Source organism: Leptodactylus fuscus, chromosome 4 (genome assembly GCF_031893055.1).
Source record: "Leptodactylus fuscus isolate aLepFus1 chromosome 4, aLepFus1.hap2, whole genome shotgun sequence".
NCBI classification, from domain to species: domain Eukaryota; kingdom Metazoa; phylum Chordata; class Amphibia; order Anura; family Leptodactylidae; genus Leptodactylus; species Leptodactylus fuscus.
Window position 1 is genome coordinate 186359146 of NC_134268.1, and position 22779 is coordinate 186381924.

The 22779-nt window shown below is 41.6% G+C and overlaps 1 protein-coding gene across 2 annotated transcripts in view; it reads left to right on the forward strand.

Annotated features, from left to right (window-relative positions):
* Window positions 1–22779, forward strand: part of LOC142200863 (sodium channel protein type 5 subunit alpha-like) — a 415975-nt gene that overhangs the window by 323313 nt on the left and 69883 nt on the right. The window lies entirely within an intron of this gene.

Genomic DNA, 22779 nt, shown 5'->3' on the forward strand with positions numbered 1-22779 from the left:
GGCTTAATATGTGTCATGCATGCTTTGCATACTCTCTTGACAATGGGTATTACTTAACTAGAGAGAGACATGGTTTAGTTAGAAAGAGGCAAAAAGAGGCACCAACTAGTGGCAAAAGAAGCCAATCAATATATGGTATACAGGTAGACCAAAGCGTTGATGATAAATTTGGGGTGTCTTTAGACCGCTGGCTTCTACACTGTCTAAATATTAGATAAGATTAGCAAATTTGCCTCAACCTATAAACAACTAAACATATAAATAAGCCCAAAATTAGTGCCAACACCATTCCTAGAGGCTACTGACATGTGAAGATAAAAAAAATAATTTATCATGTTTGCACTCAGCAAAAGTAAAGGGAACCTAACAGCTGGTTTTAACCCTTCACCTACAAATCACCATCAGTTCCTCACAAGGGATCTTGTGGTGTCCAACAGTGTCCTTATAAAAGTTGTTTTTCTTGTGGCAGTATTAGGAAGACACTATTGTGCACCACATGATATGCCCTGGGAGGTACTGATGGTGGTTTGGAAAGTTAAATTGAGCAGTCAAAGACCCCTGTGTCAGAATATTGTCCTTTAGCGGCTCAGAGTAAACACAGGTCCACGGGAGCAAACGTAACAAACTCACCTTCCCTGGCCATTGGCACTTCTTCTTCTTGCCTCTTCCCGCCTCCTGAATTATGTCAGTGCCCGCTGAGACCCCAGAGTCTGAAAAGATCCCAGATTATAGTAATGGCAGTTCTGATTTGGACATATTCATTCTGAACACAACTACAGGTGAACCTTTGCGAGATGAAGCTTGTAGCGTTTATTCAACACACACATACAGTACACACCACCAGTAGACTTCTGTGCGCCAATATCATTGATTACAAGGTCAGATTATAATGTGAAAAATATGCAGTTATTTGGCGCTGGGCCCCCTTACACCTTTTAGCAATCACTTATTTCACACATGTAATAGTCCGTCTTCTAATAGTCACACACATTTCACAGAAGTCAATCAGAACTAAGAGAAAAGGAACTGCTTGGACAGTTGTCCCAAACCAGTGGCTCATGTGGCTTCTCAACTGGTGGTAACTAAATACTGTTGTACCCTAGAGGTAACAGTAACATAATAATACTAATAAAATTTTGCTCAAGGGCCAAATTATATTCAATTTAACACTTATAAGTACCAAACATCTCATCTATATCTTGAATTTTTGGCTTTCAATAAATAACACGGATCAACACCCTGGGCTCAGCTCTACAGTGGAGGCAAGTGTCCCAAAGACAGCACAAATATATGATATCCTGCTCCCCTATCAGTCTTATACACAAAAAGAGAAGCAGCAGCAGCATGGAGGACATTATAGAGAAACAATGAAGAGTGTTCAGTCAATCTAGCTCTAGGGTGAGGTAGTGTCCATAGATTTTTATAAGCAGCCTCTGTAACCTGATATCTCAATGAGCTGGTAATTGATCTTATACTTGCCTGGAGGCAGGTTATAGAAAAGTGTGATAAGTGGAGAAAGAGGCATTTTTCTAGAATAAGATAAGTCTCTGAATCTTTGCTTATACTATTAATTTATGTAAAGTTTGTTGACACAACAGTGGCCTATTTATTAGTATTGCTTAATGCTTATGTGAGCCAAAATGTATTAATAAAGCATTATTAACTTTATATGCGGTGTCTTTACCCATCTGTATATGCCTATCTGAAAATCAGCAGACGAAAAATTCCTGCACGGAGGACTTTTGGATTCAGTTTTAAGGCTGGTCTTACACGACCCTAATGCTTTTACGGTCCGCAAGTTGCTGATCATCAACATAGACTCCGCAGATTCCCGTAAACTGCCGCACTCGCCCATAGAGTTCTATGGGCGAGTCCGTGCAGACGTGAATTACGGCCATTACGGACATGTTCTATAAAGTGCGGCCCAAGGTTGCGGCCCGGCACACCACGGATAAAATATCCGGTGGTGTAAGAGGCCGCATTGACCATAATGTGTCCGCAAATGGTCCACAATTGTGGACCATTTGTGGTCTTAAACTACGGTCGTGTAAGACCAGCCTAAGTCTGAGGCTCCATATTGCGGAAACGCAGCTACTTTTGTTGCAGATTTCTTTGTGGTTTCTTGAGCCAATTGAGTGGATTTAGCAGAAGGGAGAAGTATAAGAAGCTGCCTATATATTTACAATTCCCTCTGTAGCCATTCTTGGCTTTGGCTCAAAAAAACAGCAGCAAAAAAGCTGCGTTTCTGCATTGTGGGGCCTCAGCCTAAAAGTGAGGATATCGAAAAGACCCTATTGACATACCCCATTGTAGTTGGAATACACGTATTATTGCTATTTTAGTGGTCCTCCTCTCTGTTGTTCTGGTCTTCCGATGGACCAGAACAACAGACATACAGCGCTAGTTTTAACCTAGCGTAAGTTGTTCTGATCATTTTTGTGCTCCCTAAGCATTTTCAATGACTGAACGTTGAGTTGGGTCCGCTGATAGGCTCCGTTCCCACGGAGTAACGTGCCGCACATTCAGACATGTCAGAGTATGAGCCCTCTAAACAGATCCCATTCACTTCAATGTGTGCCGGCTCACGCGCGCTACACATTGACATCAATGGGTTAAAAAGCCTCCCATTGATTTCAATGTGTAGTGCCCGTAAGCCGGCACCCATTGAGTGTATACGTGTGTGAATGCGTGGCACGTTACTCCGTGGGAACGGAGCCTTATTGAGATTTAGTCTTCTGACTTTCTAAATAATTTTTTCTCCTGATCTTTTTTTTTGTGTGTGGGGCTTTTATTATGTCATCTTCTAAAAGGTAAAGTTCTATGAGATTATCAAGAAAGATGTATCCGTTTTACTGTTTATTGAACAACATATGATGTCCATTTTGTTTGGCAACTTTCCTGCACCAAACGTTTCATTCCTTTCCAGTACATTTATCTCAAGGTAGAACAAAGGATTCTTACAGCAAACGGAAATGTTTAGAAAGTCTTGAAATTACAGATCCTTCCTAGCATGGCTTAGCATTAAAGTCATCATAATTCCTTTTTTCTATAGCCTATATTATTGTTGTTTTTCAAATAAGAGAAATCTGTGTTATTCCTTATGTAGGACTGGAGGGGGCGGTGAATGACATACAGATTCTCGGTTTAATGGCTTGTGCATTCATTTGCCCTGCACTAGGCATAACACAGAACATACATTTTTTGGAGTTTTTAAGATCTTCTATCTTAAAAAAAAAAAAAAAACGTTGAGTGGGGTGTTTTCTCAATATGCACAGAACCACTAAAGAGCTGTTATCTGCAAGGGATGAGGATGCAAATGCAAATTAAATGCACAGCTTGTTACATATGGCTCATGTAATGGTTTATTACAATATCTTCCCAGTACGCAATGGTTGAATTATAATCTTAATGTATATATTGTAGAATAGGCGTATATTGGTGGAATGCAGAGAGCCTGTATAGTATAAGTACTGTAAGGAAACCAGTCTGATGGTTGGATGATATTGTAGGGTACGACAATGCAATAGTACATGAAGCCTATGTAATGGTACACTCTCCATGCTGGCTAGAGGGGAGACCTTCCCTGTGTGCAATTGAAATGGCAATGTTTTAAAGGGAACCTGTTATCACGTATAAACCACGTAAACATTCAGCTCTGACTTGCTCCACTTGTATCTAACGCATGCACTGTGGGCCGATGAATCCAGTGGGTGGATAAAGCCAAGTACACTTCACTTTACTGCACACATCTCATATGTCCCTGGAGCTGAGTTGCAAACTAAGACTGCAACAACTACACCATAGACATCATTGACTTGAATCACCCGCATGTTGAAAGTGACGTCTTAAAGAGTGACCTCTTTACAAAGACATTACTATTCTGTATAATGTTATGGCCATGGTTCATATATGATGCAAGGTGGTCTTACATGAGTAGATACAAATTCTATAAAGTGATCTCCTGTGTCTTATAGCATAGGCTTGTGCTTTTCCTTGATTCAGGCCATACACCATGTTGGCGAAACACAGACGGACTCTACTAGGGTAGAGGTTATGACCGAAGTCATATTACACGGCACTGCACAGGGCTATATCATTCTCTGATCTAGTAACATAATTGCCTTATTTTATTGTACAGCATTAGAAAAACATGGCGTCTCTCATTCAGAATAGTGCCATATCTGTCCATAGATTGTGTGTGTTATTGTTAAATACAGTATATAGGGCTAAGCTGCAACACCATGCCTTAAAGGTGTTGTCTTGGAATTGGAATATCCCTTAAGTGGGCAGGGGTGTAAAATAGAAGAAAAAAACATACTGACCTGTCCCTGGCACACGGTTGTCTGGCACTGGTGTCTGCTTGGTCTTGTCATGGTTCCCTTTTGCCACAGGAAGTCCTGACCCACACGTGACCACCAAAACTAATCTGTGGCCTCAGCAGTCACTGAAGAGGGAACAATGACCTCACTGACAGTGGTCAGATAGGGAGCAGGACCTCCGACAAGGAGGAGTCTATCAGACTATCAGAAACCACTGGTGAACAATGGAGTTTTTTTTTTTCATTTAACCCCCGGCCCCCACAGGGTCTAAATCCATGACAAGAAAGTAGCTATGTTTTATACTAGATTTAGGAGACAAATGGACTGTGTTTTAGCTGGCGAGGCCGCAGAATAGGGTTGACAATCCCAGACGTAGGAATCCATAGGAGGATGGCAGAACCTTGTGTTATAAATGGATGTACTGGGTATGTTATTGATTAGAGATGAGCGAGTAGTATTCGATCGAGTAGGTATTTGATCGAATACTACGGTATTCGAAATATTTGTACTCATTTGATACTACTAACGCTAGGTTCACACCTGCGTTCATCTGTCCGTTCTGAGGTTTCCGTCTTCTGCATGCCAGAAGTCGGAAAGCTCAGACCGGGTCCGGCCGTGAGCGGTGGTGAGCGTTTTATGCTCTCCGCCGCAAAACCGGATTTTTTTATCCGGACACAGAGTACTGCATGTCCGACTCTGTGTCCGGATTATAAAACCCGGTTTCGCGGCGGAGAGCATAAAACGCTCACCGCCGCTCACGGCCGGACATCTCTCTCACCCATTCAAATGAATAGGTGACAGAGACTCCTGCAGGTTTCCGTCTCCTGCCTCTGTTTTAGGCAGGAAACGGAAACCTCAAGTACGGAGTTCACAACGCAGATGTGAACGAGCCCTAAGCTATTCACAGTAAATATTTGATTCAGAACCAGCGTTGATTGGCTGAATGCAGGGCCGGCGTCAGCGCACGGCATAGTCGGGCAAGTGCCGGGGCCCACAGAGCGTCTGGGGGCCCCCCGGCACTTGCCTGTCACAATTTCAGCTCATCGGCGTCCGTCCGCCGATGAGCTGGAATACATACGCGATGCAGGAGCTGTGAGATCAGCTCCTGCTTTAAAGCTCCAGCCCGGCTTGCGTGTGTAGGCGTGATGACGTCATCACATCACGCCTACACACGCAAGCCGGGCCGGAGCTAAGCAGGAGCTGATCTCACAGCTCCTGCATCGTGTATGTGATTGGAGGGAGAGAAAGAGGAGCGTGGGAGAGGTGAGTGTAAGTGTTTGTTTTGTATTACATATTAAGGTGGAACATAATGAAGGGGGCCCATGAAACTGGGGGGCAAATGAAGGGGAGGGGGGGGAACGGCATGACACTGGAGAAGATGAAGGGGGTGGGGAGAGAACGGCATGAAACTGGGGACAGAGATGGAGGGGGCCCAAAGAAACTGGGGGGCAAATGAAGGGGAGGGGGGAACAGCATGACACTGGGGCAGATGGAGGGGGGGAGAACAGCATGACACTGGGGCAGATGGAGGGGGTGGGGAGAGAACGGCATGACACTGGGGACAGAGATGGAGGGGGCCCAATGAAACTGAAGGGGCAAATGAAGGGGAGGGGGGGAACGGCATGACACTGGGGCAGAGACGGGGGACATGAAACTGTGGGCAGAAAAAGGGGGAGAACGTGATGAAACTGGGGACAGAGATGGAGGGGGGACATGAAACTGGGGGCAGAGGAAGGGTGTATATGAAACTGGGGGAGAGATGGGGGGGGCATATAATTTACAGGTGACTGTAGGAGGATTATACTGTGTAGGAGCACATAATAAATGAATGAGAATGGGTGGAATCAACATAAAAGTGGGTGGAGCTAAATTTGCAGCGGCGCGCAGAGCGCACCGCACATTTTGCCCCTCTTTCTACTCTTTAAAAGATTGGGAGGTATGGCGTTGGTGACGCCACACTCCTGCATGACGTCACTCGCTTCATCTGCAACGCACAGTGTCTCGACTCCCCCGCCTCCTTTACAAGGGGGCCCACTGAGGCTCTGTTGCCCAAGGGCCCATAAAAACCTGGAGCCGGCCCTGGCTGAATGCTATACACTGTATACAGCAGTCTCCATTGTGGTCCGATCTTAGACTCCGCCTCCTCACAGACAAGCCTCCGGCAGAACCAGCGCTGATTGGCCAAATGCTGCACACTAACCAATCAACGCTGTTCAATGCATTCCTATGACAAAAAAGTCAGCTCCCTCGTAACAGCAAGCTGCCAGATCTCCTGACTAGCAAGGACAAGCCTGCTGCAGAACCAGCGTTGATTTGCCGCAGGCTCGTCTTTGCTAGTCGGGAGAGCTGGCAGCTTGCAGTTACGAGGGAGCTGATTTTTTATTAGCGCAACTGCAAGCGCTGTGCAGTTAAAGCGCACGGACCTCATAGACTATAATGGGGTCTGTGTGCTTTAACTGCACAGCACTCCTCCTAAACACTCTCCTCCTGCTACTCGTGGACTTGGTGACTCTCCTTTAGTCGAACAGTGGTTTCCCCTGAAACGAACATTTTTCCCCATAGACTATAATGGGATTCGATATTCGATCGAGTAGTCGAATATTAAGGCTCTACTCAAAACGAATCTCGAATCTGGAATATTTCACTGTTCGCTCATCTCTATTATTGATGCATCACATGTCGGTCTATGTGCTAAGTGCTACTGTATGAAAAACTAAAATTCCTTCCCCGTATAGCCATGTGTGTGATTTTCACGCTTGAAAACCAAACCTTAACATATCCAATCTAATAGCCCAGAGGAACAATCCAAACAATCATTTTTCAGGCGATGCTTTAGACTTCAGGTAGTGAAGCAAGATAATACGTTTGTTAAAATAAGCCGCTGTAAGCTTCCTTTTATAGCTTGAGCTCTGCCAAATGTACTTTGTTAAGATATGATTCCCCTGACAGACTGAAATTTGTCAGACATCCCAGAGCATATTTATTTATATCTATTTATTCACATTGATTGAGCTGTTTAGCTAAAGCATTTTACGTGTACAATCTGTCGAACGTTGTAGACTCCAATCTATGAAGAGAAAATTACCAGCATTATGTAGTTTAAGAGATAAAGAGGATAGATCGGGAAAATTTCCCTTCAGGGTAAAGTAAGGGGATGGTAAAAGCGTCTTGTCTTAAAGAATCGTAGAAGAGCGCAAAAACAAAAGCCGGGGGTTTATCTATGTTAAATGGTGCCATTAAAATAAGTGAATGTGTGTCAAGTATATCAGCTTTACTTCTCAATCTCTGACATGTGTCTGAACAGGAGTGGAAGAGCTTAAAATGGCTGTATACAGATGTAGCAGTCTATATGACTACGCATAGGAAGACAGCAACTTGTCAGAAGTCTTAGCAGTAGCCACCGGGTAGTACAATGCAACATCTCAAACATCAGCCAACTGCAATCCACTTGTGATCATCAACTCTGCTGTATCTGTACCTTACATCGGTGGTACAGATACAAGTGATACCAAGTGATCATTTGGTCCCCCTGTACCAGATATGAAGGCTTGGCTTAGCCCTCGCTCACATCAGCATTTGGATTCCGTCTGGGGGAGTCCGAATGGGGAACGGAACACCAAACGCAAGTGCAAGCGCTGGTGCAGTAAAAGCACACAGACCCCATAGACTATAATGGGGTCCATGTGCTTACCGCCAGATCTCTGCAGGGTTCTTGCACAAAGGAAAGTAGTTCACCATCTACTTTCATGTCTGCATGATTCGTGCGGGCAGCCCCATACTTTATGGGGTCCATGTGCTTTTACTGCACCAGCGCTTGCAATTGTGTTTGTATTCTGTTCTGGGGGTCCCCATGTGGACTCCCCCAGACAGAATCCAAACGCTGATGTGAACGAGGCCTAATTCTGCTAGTGAACTTCCACAAGTTGCCAAACACTATTTTATAGTGTGGAAGCTATGGCTCCCCTAATCTTTTCACTACAGTCCACCACAAGGCAGGATGGACTTTGCCACTCAGGACCCAGGACACAAAACTAAAGAGTACTAGACAGCAGGTGCACTAGAAAAATTAAGAACAATATCAGTTACCTAATAAGAGGACAAAGGGGGTAACAATATAGCCAAAAGTTGTGCCAGGAGAGTTGATAGTAGCCAAAAACTAGTATCAGAGCAGAGTCGTAGTCCAAGACAAAAGTTAATACCAAGAAGTCAATGCAAATTCCAAATCAGAAGCCAAAGGAGGTGCCTTCCATCAGTTCTTCTCTCTCTATATATATTTGCAGATTGGTTTTTTTGAAGGACCTCAGAGGAGAGGTTGTTCCAAACATCTTTGAGCCCTAAGCACAGATCTTCTGTAGATGTAGGCTTGCTCCAATCCTTCTGTCTCTTCACGTAATCTCAGACAGACTGGATGATGTTGAGATCAGGGCTCTGTGGGGGCCGGATTATTCCACCCAGGTCACATCAAATATTGATTTCATTAACATTTCTTTTTTTTTTAAAGCATTCTTACTTTGCAGCATTTTTCCACATCTACCGAAAAGTTTTGCATAATACGGTAGATTATATAAGTAAGGTGAGGGCTTTTACCTCTTGGTGTCCTACTGGTGCCAAGAAAAAATGGTCCCTTTTGCAGAATGTACTTTTTTGGATATTTCTAAGAACTCCATTTACTGTCAGTCAGAAATATCTTAACAAGCAAGTTCTTCTCTTTCAGACACTGCAATTACATTTTCTTGAAAGATAATGGGCATGCTTATCTGAAATGACAATGGGAGTATTGGGACCCAGATTCTCAATGGTTGTCCATAAAGACTGTCCCACGCCTGTACTTTTATACTGTTTTTGACAGATTGCAAAATAATAGCCTTGTCATGGAACAACCTCTTCAAGCATTTTCTTTCACCCTAACTGGCCAAATGGCCCATAAATCTGAACTAACTGGCATATCAAACAGGCCTTAAATAAAAAATCTCATTCTAGTTGTCTAAAAACAAACTGGTTTTATCAGTCTGCGGCTGTAATCTTGTGTTATTGGCACATCATTCCCTGCTAGTATCTAACTGTGTCAGAGGGATTAACACTAAGAAGATGATTAACCTTCTGCGAGTTGCATCGAGAGGTTTAAGTGCCATTTCACCTGATATTTGCATGGGGTTCCCGTGACTTCCTGATGGCATTGCTTGCCTCTTATTTGTTCATCGCACTAGAGAACAACATCTCTGGGTCAAAATGCTCTCTGTCTACTAGGCTGGGCAAAAATCACATACACAATTCTCCAGTGTCAAGTATATAAACTGCAATGTCACGATCAGTTTCAGCAATAGGCTCAGAGCACTTTCACCTCTAATATTTTGAGGCATGGATAGTATAAATAGCCTCTGAGACTTATCTTAAAGTGGTATCTTTAACTTCTAATGCAAAACGTCCACTAATGCCTATAGGGACACTGGTGATTTTTTTATTTTTTTTTCTGCTCCTTATATTGTCTGACAGACCATTCCTTCTGTAGTAATAGTTGTCTACTCATAGCATTTTTCCTTATCTTGCTTTCGCCTCCTTTAATAAATTACTTGATCGCAGCATGACTCCTTTTTTCGTTTAGCATGTATTGCTGTGCAATCAGGAAGTCTCTCAGCTGCCTGCAGATACTGTTGAGCATTATCCTGTGACCTCTGGTTCATCAAAGTCTCATCCTTTGTTCTGTCCTACCTCTTCTGTGAAAATGCCTCTCTAGTAGAGATGATAATCAATCGAATACCTCCGCCGCGTAGCTCCCGGTGCAAAAACAGTTCTGGGGCATCAAATTTTTACTGCCCCTCCCACCGTAACTGGCGCCGAGAGCTATGCGGCAGAGGTATAACCCCTCTCTCTTCCATATGGCCCATAGTTCCCTCCCTTCTCAACGTTAGATGATTGGGGGGTTTTGCCTTCCCCTGGATCAACACTGTAGGGGATTGTAGGGTTATAGGTTGGACTAGATGGACTGATGTCTTCATCCAACCTCATCTGCCATGTAACTATGTAACCCCATCTCCTTTTCCCAGTGTTATCAGTCGATGCAACTTCCAGGACCTTTGTGACATCATCCTTACATTGTAAGGTCAATCTTATTATTAACTCTGCAGTGTTTTGCAGAAACTTTCAAAATATAAGTGTACAGGTATTGGACATATGTGACAGCAAAAAAATAAAAAATAAAAAACACTTTTGTGTTACTTTAACTTTACATGTCACCATATTGTAAACCAATGCCATCATTGTGCAATACGTATGAACTGTCATCAGATTGCTAATACATTTGCTCTTTTAAGTGGCCAATATCATGAGTGGGTCTCATGGAACTCAAGATAGGAGTCTCAAAATATGTACCACCACGACTTATGTAAGGGGACATTCACACAGAGTAACTGAGTCTGGCACGATAACTCGAGTAAGAATCAGCGCTGCAAAACAGAATCCCATTGAGTTCAATGGGTTCCGTTTAACGTACGTAACACATTGAAATCAATGGGAGGCTTTTTTAATGTAGTTTGTGAGCCCCATATAGGGATCACAATGTACATTTTTTTTCCTATCAGTATGTCTTTGTAGAATGGGAGGAAATTCATGCAATCACGGGGAGAACATACAAACTCCTCGTAGATGTTGTTCTTGGCAGGATTCGAACCCAGGACTCCAGTGCTGCAATGGGAGGCTTTTTAACCCATTGATTTCAATGTGTTACGCGTGTTAAACGGAACCGATTGAACTCAATGGTATTCTGTTTTGCAGCGCTGATTCTTACACGAGTCATCATGCCAAAATCAGCGCCGTGTTACTCCATGTGAATGCACCATAATTCCTCTTGGTTGTCCCATCCTTTCTTCACCAATCCTGTCATACCCATCTCTCTTTCTTCTCCTATACTCCAGTTGGTTGTACAAAAAGGTCCCCCAATATGGTGTCCGAGCCCCTTCCGCCAGGGCTGTAGATGTTCATTAACATTGTTGTCCATAGCAGGCTTACATGAGTTGAGGACAACGCCGTAGAAGAGTACAGTATCTGCTAAATGGGTGACATCTTATGCCCATTTTTATGATAATCATTTCCTAATCACTAACAAGCTATTGTGCTCACTCCAGTATGTAGAAGCAAGCCAAAGCAAATCTACAAACCAGGGAAATCGTAGCAGAAAATCTCAATTAGTATGAAACAAGTTGTACAGGTGAAGATAAGAGGCGAGATGTTTAAGTAGCATGAAATTGAGGCCTTTTAGCAGCAACTTTTGAAATCTTGAAGAACTTGGCTCATTAAAGTCTGACACAGAAATGGTTGCTAAGGAGTCTAATAGAGATATGAAAAAGTTTATTATATAGTGCACAAAATATGTTGGCAAGGATCATTTGTGTAGTCAGCAATGATGTAGTAAGAATGCAGAAAATGTTACAAAATACTGCTCAGGATTTTAGACTTGTGATATTTCTTTTGTGTATTTTGCTATAAACAAAAGCTTATAATCTAGTAGCCAGCTGTCAACAGCTATATCTGATATATAGGTTTATATGATAGAGGGGGAGAAGCTGAGCTCTGTGATATATAGGGTTATATGATAGAGGGAGAGAAGCTGAGCTCTGTGATATATAGGGTTATATGATAGAGGAGAGAAGCTGAGCTCTGTGATATATAGGGTTATATAATAGATGGAGAGAAGCTGAGCTCTGTGATATATAGGGTTATATGATAGAGGAGAGAAGCTGAGCTCTGTGATATATAGGGTTATATGATAGAGGAGAGAAGCTGAGCTCTGTGATATATAGAGTTATATGATAGAGGAGAGAAGCTGAGCTCTGTGATATATAGGGTTATATGATAGAGGGAGAGAAGCTGAGCTCTGTGATATATAGGGTTATATGATAGAGGGGGAGAAGCTGAGCTCTGTGATATATAGGGTTATATAATAGATGGAGAGAAGCTGAGCTCTGTGATATATAGGGTTATATGATAGAGGAGAGAAGCTGAGCTCTGTGATATATAGGGTTATATAATAAAGGGGGAGAAGCTGAGCTCTGTGATATATAGGGTTATATGATAGAGGAGAGAAGCTAAGCTCTGTCATATATAGGGTTATAGGATAGAGGGAGAGAAGCTGAGCTCTGTGATATATAGGGTTATAAGATAGAGGGAGAGAAGCTGAGCTCTGTGATATATAGGGTTATATGATAGAGGAGAGAAGCTGAGCTCTGTCATATATAGGGTTATAGGATAGAGGGAGAGAAGCTGAGCTCTGTGATATATAGGGTCATATGATAGAGGAGAGAAGCTTAGCTCTGTTATATATAGGGTTATAGGATAGAGGGAGAGAAGCTGAGCTCTGTGATATATAGGGTTATATGATAGAGGAGAGAAGCTGAGCTCTGTGATATATAGAGTTATATGATAGAGGAGAGAAGCTGAGCTCTGTGATATATAGGGTTATATGATAGAGGGAGAGAAGCTGAGCTCTGTGATATATAGGGTTATATGATAGAGGAGAGAAGCTGAGCTCTGTGATATATAGAGTTATATGATAGAGGAGAGAAGCTGAGCTCTGTGATATATAGGGTTATATGATAGAGGAGAGAAGCTTAGCTCTGTTATATATAGGGTTATATTATAGAGGGAGAGAAGCTGAGCTCTGTGATATATAGGGTTATATGATAGAGGGAGAGAAGCTGAGCTCTGTGATATATAGGGTTATATGATAGAGGAGAGAAGCTGAGCTCTGTGATATATAGGGTTATATTATAGAGGGAGAGAAGCTGAGCTCTGTGATATATAGGGTTATATGATAGAGGAGAGGAGCTGAGCTCTGTGATATATACGGTTATATGATAGAGGAGAGAAGCTGAGCTCTGTGATATATAGGGTTATATGATAGAGGAGAGAAGCTGAGCTCTGTGATATTTAGGGTTATATGATAGAGGAGAGAAGCTGAGCTCTGTGATATATAGGGTTATATTATAGAGGGAGAGAAGCTGAGCTCTGTGATATATAGGGTTATATGATAGAGGAGAGGAGCTGAGCTCTGTGATATATACGGTTATATGATAGAGGAGAGAAGCTGAGCTCTGTGATATATAGGGTTATATGATAGAGGAGAGAAGCTGAGCTCTGTGATATATAGGGTTATATGATAGAGGAGGGAAGCTGAGCTCTGTCATATATAGGGTTATAGGATAGAGGGAGAGAAGCTGAGCTCTGTGATATATAGGGTTATATGATACAGGAGAGAAGCTGAGCTCTGTGATATATAGGGTTATATGATAGAGGGAGAGAAGCTGAGCTCTGTGATATATAGGGTTATACGATAGAGGGAGAGAAGCTGAGCTCTGTGATATATAGGGTTATATAATAGAGGAGAGGAGCTGAGCTCTGTGATATATACGGTTATATGATAGAGGAGAGAAGCCGAGCTCTGTGATATATAGGGTTATATGATAGAGGGAGAGAAGCTGAGCTCTGTGATATATAGGGTTATATGATAGAGGGAGAGAAGCTGAGCTCTGTGATATATAGGGTTATATGATAGAGGAGAGAAGCTTAGCTCTGTTATATATAGGGTTATATTATAGAGGGAGAGAAGCTGAGCTCTGTGATATATAGGGTTATATGATAGAAGGAGAGAAGCTAAGCTCTGTGATATATAGGGTTATATGATAGAGGAGAGAAGCTGAGCTCTGTCATATATACGGTTATAGGATAGAGGGAGAGAAGCTGAGCTCTGTGATATATAGGGTTATATGATAGAGGAGAGAAGCTGAGCTCTGTGATATATACTGTAGGGTTATATGATAGAGGAGAGAAGCTGAGCTCTGTGATATTTAGGGTTATATGATAGAGGAGAGAAGCTGAGCTCTGTGATATATAGGGTTATATTATAGAGGGAGAGAAGCTGAGCTCTGTGATATATAGGGTTACTAGCTGGTACCCGCGACTTCGTCTGCGGTGATTGTAGAAGTGGGTATATACAGGCGTGGGTAAGGTTTTCGTACTGTGTATAAGGTATGAGATATGAAATGTAACTTTGTATCTTGTTTTTTCTGTAATTCAGAGAATACGTGAGACTTTTGTGTTGAAGTTAATTTGTATTTGAGCTGCTATATATACGGTGTTGTGAGAAACTTTACATAGTGACTTTGGGACAGAAGTATTTGAAGTTAACCCTTTCCCGCCGATGGCATTTATTGATTTTCGTTTTTGACTCCCCTCCTTCTAAACCCCATAACTTTTTTATTTCTCCGCTCCCAGAGCCATATGAGGTCTTAATTTTTCCTGGGACAAATTTTTCTTCATGATGCCACCATTATTTATTCTATATAATGTACTGGGAAGCAGGGAAAAAATTCAGAATGGGGTGGATTTCAAGAAAAAATGCATTTCTGCGATTTTCTTACGGGCTTTGGTTTTACGACGTTCACTGCGCAACCAAAATGACATGTCCCCTGTATTCTGTGTTTCGTTACGATTCCGGGGATACCAAATTTATAAGGTTTTATTTACATTTTGATCCCTTAAAAAAAATCCAAAACTGTGTTAAAAAATTATTTTTTGAAAAGTCGCCATATTCCGACAGCCGTAACTTTTTTTATACGTCTGTGTACGGGGATGTATAGGGCGTCTTTTTTTTGCGGGAACGGGTGTACTTTGTAGTTCTACCATTTTCAGGAAATGTTATTGCTTTGATCACTTTTTATTCAAATTTTTAGCAGAATCAAAACAGTGAAAAAATGGCGGTTTGGCACTTTAGACCATTTTTCCCGCTACGGCGTTTACCGAACAGTAAAAATATTTGTATAACTTTGTAGAGCGGGCGATTTCGGACGTGGGGATACCTAACTTGTATGTGTTTCACAGTTTTTAACTACTTTTATATGTGTTCTAGGGAAAGGGGGGTGATTTGAATTTTTTATCCTTTTTATTTATTTTTTTTATATTTTTTTTACTTTTTTTAAACTTTTTCTTTTGCATTTATTAGACCGCCTAGGGGTATTGACATGGGTGGGCGGTGTCGCGGATTGTCAGAGCGGTGGGGGTCGGCAAACATGGCTGCTCCGGAGCGTTAAAGAGAGCCTCCTGGAGTATCGTTAAGGTGAGGGGCAAAGTGGTAAAGTATATGTATATGTGATTGTGTGGGGTTAGGGGCGAGGCAGCAGAGGGTAATATGAATTTTGTGGCTTGCTATGGTCCAAAGTGTGTGAGATTGCAGAGATGGTGGTGTGAGTTTGGGTTTTGTGGGGGTCCTGGCACAAACGTATGTGCGCTATTGTGACGAAAAGTAGCCTATTGTTTAATCGGGTGTATTAACTATGTTTGTGGAAAATTTCAGCCGAATCGGTCGAGCGGTTTTTCCGTGATTGAGGAACAAACATCCGAACATGCAAACATCCAAACACACAAACCCACAAACTTTCACATTTATAATATTAATAGGATATGATAGAGGAGAGAAGCTGAAGTCCGTGATATATAGGGTTATATGATAGAGGAGAGAAGCTGAGCTCTGTGATATATAGGGTTATATTATAGAGGGAGAGAAGCTGAGCTCTGTGATATATAGGGTTATATGATAGAGGAGAGAAGCTTAGCTCTGTGATATATAGGGTTATATGATTTAGAGCAGGATTTCTGAGTAAAAGGCATATTGAATCCTGACAGGACTCCTAGAAGAGACAGTAAGAGTAAGTTCACACAGAGTTTTTTGGTCAGGGTTTTGAGGCCGTATCCGTCTCAAAACCCTGGCCAAAAAGAGGGCTCCCATTGAAATCAATGGGAGCCACTCAGGTCTTTTTTCCGGGAGCCGTTTCTTCCAGCTCCCGGAAAAAAGAAGCAAGATGCTCATTCTTCGGGCCATTTTGCCTCGCGATTTGGTCTGACAACACTCCCTCCTCCGGACTAGGCCCATTCATTGGGCCTAATCCAGAGAGGAGTGCACGGCTGGATGTCAATGCAGTGCACCGGCTTTCAGTCACGGCTACGCCATTTTTGGATCGGTTCCAATCCAAAAAATCCAGTATGAACTTACCCTAAGAGTCCTGATAACCCCGCCCACACAGTGACTGACATTTTCCTGAGTGCACATGCGCACACACTGTGGGGAATGTTGTCAATCAACTTTCATGCCAATTTCTGGTGGGACGGCAGAAATTTTTCTTGCAATGCACTGAACACTGCAGTCATGTATGACCACCACAAACAAAGATGTTGGGGTATGAAATATTGATCCTTGTTTAATTTATATGTCAGGATAGATTCACCATTGTTCTCAAATATTTCTTGTTCCTACCTCAAGCTAAACCAATATCCTTTTAATGGGTATATGCACATATGTACATTATATTTGGTATTGTTCCCTTTCCTCTTAGATAGAAAATTAAGAAACTTTGCTAGTTATTGATAAGATTCCTCTACCATGCACTGCCCTTACAGGCACTTACATTACTTATGCTGGTTCTGCATCGAACTTTTACATTCGAATAGCGAGTGGTACTCGATCGAGTACGAGTATTTTGAATACCGTAGTATTCGATCGAATACCTACTCGATCGAGTACTACTTGCTCATCTCTAAAAGTTACCACTCACAATATTAATTACCCCCAAGGCCAAGAAAGCAACAACTAAATGAGCAGATGAAGAAAACACAACAAGCTGCCAAGGCCTGTCTTAGCTTGTAAATTTAATTGAGAAATCCAAACTTGCCATTTCCGATTGAGCCTTTCAATTCTCTGGATGAATCTGAAATATCATGACTTTTAGTTTTTTTTACCAGTATAATCCCATACAGATATTATATGCTTCTAGAGGAGCTTCCAGGGTTTCAGTGATGGACACACATTTACATTCACACCCTAAACCCTTGTGGTTGTATATATAGAGATGACCGTTATATGCACACATTTCTATATACAAGTTATACTCAGTGATTGTATATATATTGTAGTGTGAGCACATTGCAGCAAATTTATTAACAATTTTTACCACGTTTGTGGTGTTAAAAAGTCACAGACCTCGGCTATGTAACTTATTGAACACCACTTATGGCAAATATTGCCATTTTTAAAGGAAAACAGCTTGCCGGAGGATGTGCATGAATGATGAGAAGGTCTGCTCCTTTTCACAGTCAGACCAAGGCCTGGTTCACATCTGCGTTCAGCATTCCGTTCGGAGAATCTGCTTGGGGATCCCCCGAAGGGAATACCGGACACACTGACAAGCGGTGAGCTTATGAAAGCACACGAACCGCATAGACTATCATGGGGTCCGTGTGTTTTCCGTGCAGTATCCACATGAGTCATGTGGAGACGAAAGTAGTTCTTGAAGTATGAGTTCTCCGCATGACTTGTGTGGACAGCACGCGGAAAACACACGGACCCCATTATAGTCTATGAGGTCTGTGTGCTTTCATTGCTAACTGCTTATCAATGCATTCGGTATTCCGTTCAGGGGGTTCCCAAGCGGGTTTCCCGAAAAGAATACCAAACACAGATGTGAGCCAGGCCTAAGACCCCATATACACAATGGAGTGGGCATCTGAGCTGTAGTTGTATATAGTCGTATAACATTCAGAGTGACGTCTGACTGCATTCTGTTGTGAACTTACCTTTGTTCTGATGAAACAGAGCAGGGTATCGGCTTAGAACAGACCACTGCACGCCCCCTTGGATGATACACTGGGACCTGTGCATGAAGCCTAATCCTCTGGTGGTGTAGGGATCACAATACACTGATCTTGATGAATACCCTGTCATCTCTATATACAACTATAAGTTTAGTCAATAATGCTAGATAATTTTTTTTTTTTTACATACAATATCTAAGTAATACTATAAAATAATTAAATTATTACTTGGTGTGTCCAGTATCGGATTGAGATGCCTAGGGCCCACTAGTAAAATTCATTCTGGGGGTCCCCTATACAGCTACATACAAATGTTACCATTATACTTGTTCACAAATTCCTAAAATGTCACCAACATAAATTTATTTTCCAGTGTTAGCTTGCTGCTGTCTGGACGTAGCCTCTAATTGTTTTGGTCCCGGGGTCCTATAAGTAGTCTACTATCTGGTTCTAGCCCTAAACTAGGGCTCCAGACAGACTGGATGATGATGAGATTGGAGCTACATATATATATATATATATATATATATATATATATATATATATATATATATATATATATATATATATATTTATATATATATATATATAGTGTGTGTATATATATATATATATATATATATATATATATATATATATATATATATAATAAAATAGTAATAATAACCAAAAAATAATAATAATATTATATATATATACAGTATATATATATATATGTATAAGGATAATGTATATTATAGCCAGATCATTTCATTACAGTAAAACTTTTCTAAAGGAATGGTGTTAAACAATAAACTTGTAGCATGATACGCCACAGACATCCGTTCCTACATTGTTTAAGTAACAGAAGATTGTAAAAAGCAGAAGCCAAAACTTTTTAGCCATTGTCTGTGCCTCCAGGCAGAATGTAATTGTAAAAATCTATACAAATTCTGTATAAAAAACCCAATAAAAACATATTTCATCCATTAAGCCATCTGAATAGTAGACGTCTGTGATACTTATTAGACTGTATATCTGAGTGACAAGGATTCCTCACATCTTGACGGCAGATACTAACATTGGTAGGAAGGCAGGAGATGTTTCCCATTGTGCTGCATGGCTTATTTTTATGTGTCTGCTCTATTGTCTCTTCCAAGAAAGACAAAACCACAATTATATTGAGGGAGTTCTTGTCTCTGGATTCCTTCTAATTATGCACAGGATGTGTGCATTGTCTTGTGAGGAGTTTCTCGACATCGCCATCCTTGAAGTGTTTTCGGTATCTTAATGAAATCGCTGTGTAAGGTCCCTGTGCTGTTTGAAGTGAATAGCGGCTATAAAATTGGAGCCCATTTTCAAATCCTTTTCAAATCCAAACTGTTCAGTTTATAGCAATAGGAGGAAAAAAAAAACAATACAAAAATGTAAAGGAAGCCATGCTGCGAAAAAGCAATGGACAAAATGAAAAGTCTTTTCACATTCACCTCCAGCCTGTATGCAAAAAACAAGGCTTTTTGGCGAGATTGAAGAGGCAGCCCATGGCGATCACCAATTGATTATCAATTTCACACAAAATACCTGTTTTTATTGGTAGCATTTTGTTCCTTTTTCATTTTTTACAAATCTTTTCGAGCCGTACTGTATATTTAAGGTCCAACTGTATCCACTCAGGTATCAATTATTAAGACCATTACTAATCCGAACCTTTTTCTTCTGTGTTCGGAAACAACCCTTGACATTTACCATGTTAAGATTTGTACCTGTTGATAAAAAGTCAACTAAACAAGTCCAATCTGCTTCCTACAGAGAAGATTGGTACATTCAGAGGTAGTGTACTGTGTTCGAGATGGGGCACACACCTTATGTCCTGAATGGTTAATTTGCTTGTTCTGTACCCCTGAGAAATACATGGAACCTGGAGCAAAGTGACAATACTAGCCAGAGGCAATTTATAATACTGTACATCGAATAAGTCATATATAGCGTAGAAAGTAACATATGACTTTATATTGTAATAACTACATGCATTATCATTCATATTAATAGCTATAAATATTTATACAATACTAATTAATAGAGATGAGTGTGTAGTGAAATATTCCAGATTTGATATTCGTTTCGAGTAGAGCATCGATATTCGACTACTCAATCGAATATCAAATCCCATTACAGTCTATAGGAAAAAATGCTCGCTTCAGGGGAAACCACTGTTCGACTAAAGGCGAGTCACCAAGTCCACAAGTAGCAGGAGGAGAGTGTTTAGGAGGAGCACTGTGCAGTTAAAGCGCACGGACCCCATAGACTATAACGGTTCTGTGCGCTTTAACTGCACAGCGCAGCAGTTGTGCTGATATTCCGTTCGGGGGGGGTCCTCCTGCGGACTCCTTCTGGACGGGAGGCAAGCGCTAATGTGAACTTACTCATCCTGCAGAACCAGCATTGATTGGCCGAATGCTACACAGTTTACAGCATTCGGCCAATCAACGCTGATTCTGCCGGAGGCTCGTCTGTGAGGAGGCGGAGTCTAAGATCGGACCACAGCAGTCTCCATTGTGGTCCGATCTTAGATTCCACCTCATGTGTATATGTATATGTTTAGTATAAGGCCGTGGACCCATGGAACACAAACGCCGCGATTTGGCCGCAGCGGAGACACTGCGGGAAAAATCGCGGCGTTGTACAGTGCAGGCAAAGTGGATGGGATTCATGCAAATCACATCCCCACTTTGCGGAAAAGATCGCAGCGCGGACAATCGCAGCATGTCAATTATATCTATGGAAACGCAGGCGGCATTCCCGTAGATATAATGTTAAGAGAAAGTCCGCAAAGGAAAACTCTGTGAACTTTCTCTTAAAAGCGCTGTGGAAAGGACCGCAATGTGCTGTGATTACGGCCCGTGGGGCTCCGGCCTAAATGTAATTTAAATAATTTCCTGGTGACACTTACTCTGATTGTGATGCCTCAACTCATTGTGTTAACATTCTGATATAATTAGTTGTAATCAAAGGGGTATACTGGGGTAGGGGGGTAACTTGTGGTAGTGAGGTCCGAGTGTTGGGTCCCACACTAATCAAGAAAAGGATTTTTTAATAGACATGTTGGTGGTGTGCTATACTTCTGGTAACTTAAGTGACCAGATAGCATCTTAACTATTTCTGGTGTCATCAATGGTAATAGAAATGTTGATATTACCACATATACTAATTCATATATCACCACTTATGCTAATTGTAATGTCATTGCCCAAGATATAGTAATTCTGATGTTACCATTTGTGACATAGTAAATCTGGCACCATTCCTTATTGTATAATATAGAAATTCAGACGACTTCAATTATATCTCTGAGATTCCAGTGTCATCACTTATCTTATTATAATTCTTATCTCATCACTTAAAGTAATTCTGGTGTAATATTATTAGATCTAAGAATTCTAATGTCGCCACTTATAATACTGTAATTGTGACATTACCACAATATACCAGCTCAGCTTTAACTAAGAGATTCGGACATCAAAACATAAAACATAAAAGTGATGGCGATACTTTGTTTTCTTAAATATTTCTTTATAAGATGCTTAGAAATTATTCAGAAAACACAAAATAATATCATAAATTAAATATATAAATATTTTAGGAGAACTTTTTTGAGTAGAAAGTCTTATTATACTATATTACATGTATTATATTTGTTTCTCATGCAGGTTTAATCAATTCTGGCATGAGATGTGTCTAAATTACTTAAAGGCTCTGACATCTTGGCTCAGTTCACATCTGCGTATGGGTTTCCATTCGGGGAGTCCTGGGGACACCCCAAACGGAAAACTAATCTGCATAAAATAACAGTTACCTTCGGAAACCCGCGGACCCCATAGACTATAATGGGGTCTGTGTGGTTCCCGCACGAAAAATGCAGAGAGAAATGGGCTGCTTGCAGGACTTTTCGGTCCACATTTTTCATGCAGAGAGGGGAACGGAATGGCTCGAATGCAGATGTGAAATGGGCCCATATGGCAGAATTGAAATCCATGTTAGCAAAGAACTGGCATAAATTTTAGGAACAAATTGCACCAATTTTCAGGTGTTAGTTATAGTGAATTTGTTGAGTCTCTCATAGGGATTGGGGTGCAGAGCAAACATGGGGCACGTCTTTGATGCAAGCAAGGACCATGTGACATAGCTGGGCCACATTTACACTTATCTGCACTAGAAAACTGGCGTAGGTGATTTAGTAAATATCCCCCCTTAGCTTATGAGTCAAGAAGAGGCATGGTTAGCAAAACCCCTAATGAATACATCGGACTCATAGTATGTTCCCGCTGTCCAGTGTATTCTTCAATTGCTCCTGTTGCACCAAACTTTACATTTTTTGTACCATTTTGGGTCACAAGATGTGGGGCTGTCCCCATGTTAGGGCTCGTTCACACGGGGGGCGGTGGGGCAGATTTTGACCATATTTTGACTCGGGGAGCCAAGTCAAAATATGGTCAAAATCCGCCTGCTACGATGTCGCGGTCGCGGCTTCCCCCACTCCAGAGTCGGCTGAAATGAATGGGCCGACGCCAGAGGTTGCGTCTGCCAGGCCGATAGCGGAAAAAAGAACGCTAGTGGTCTCCATAGACCACCATTGTAAAGGGGCGGATTATGACGTGGATTCCGCTGTCAAAATCCGCCCCTTTGGCCCCGTGTGAACTAGCCCTTATGCTGCTCTTCCATAGGCTAGCATAGTCTAAAGACAAATGATTCTTCACTAGACTCAACCATTGTTCCCGTCCTACATCAGAATTGCATAATCTTCAGTTTTCAGTCTGACAGGCCTAGTAAATATCTCTGCGTAGTCTCA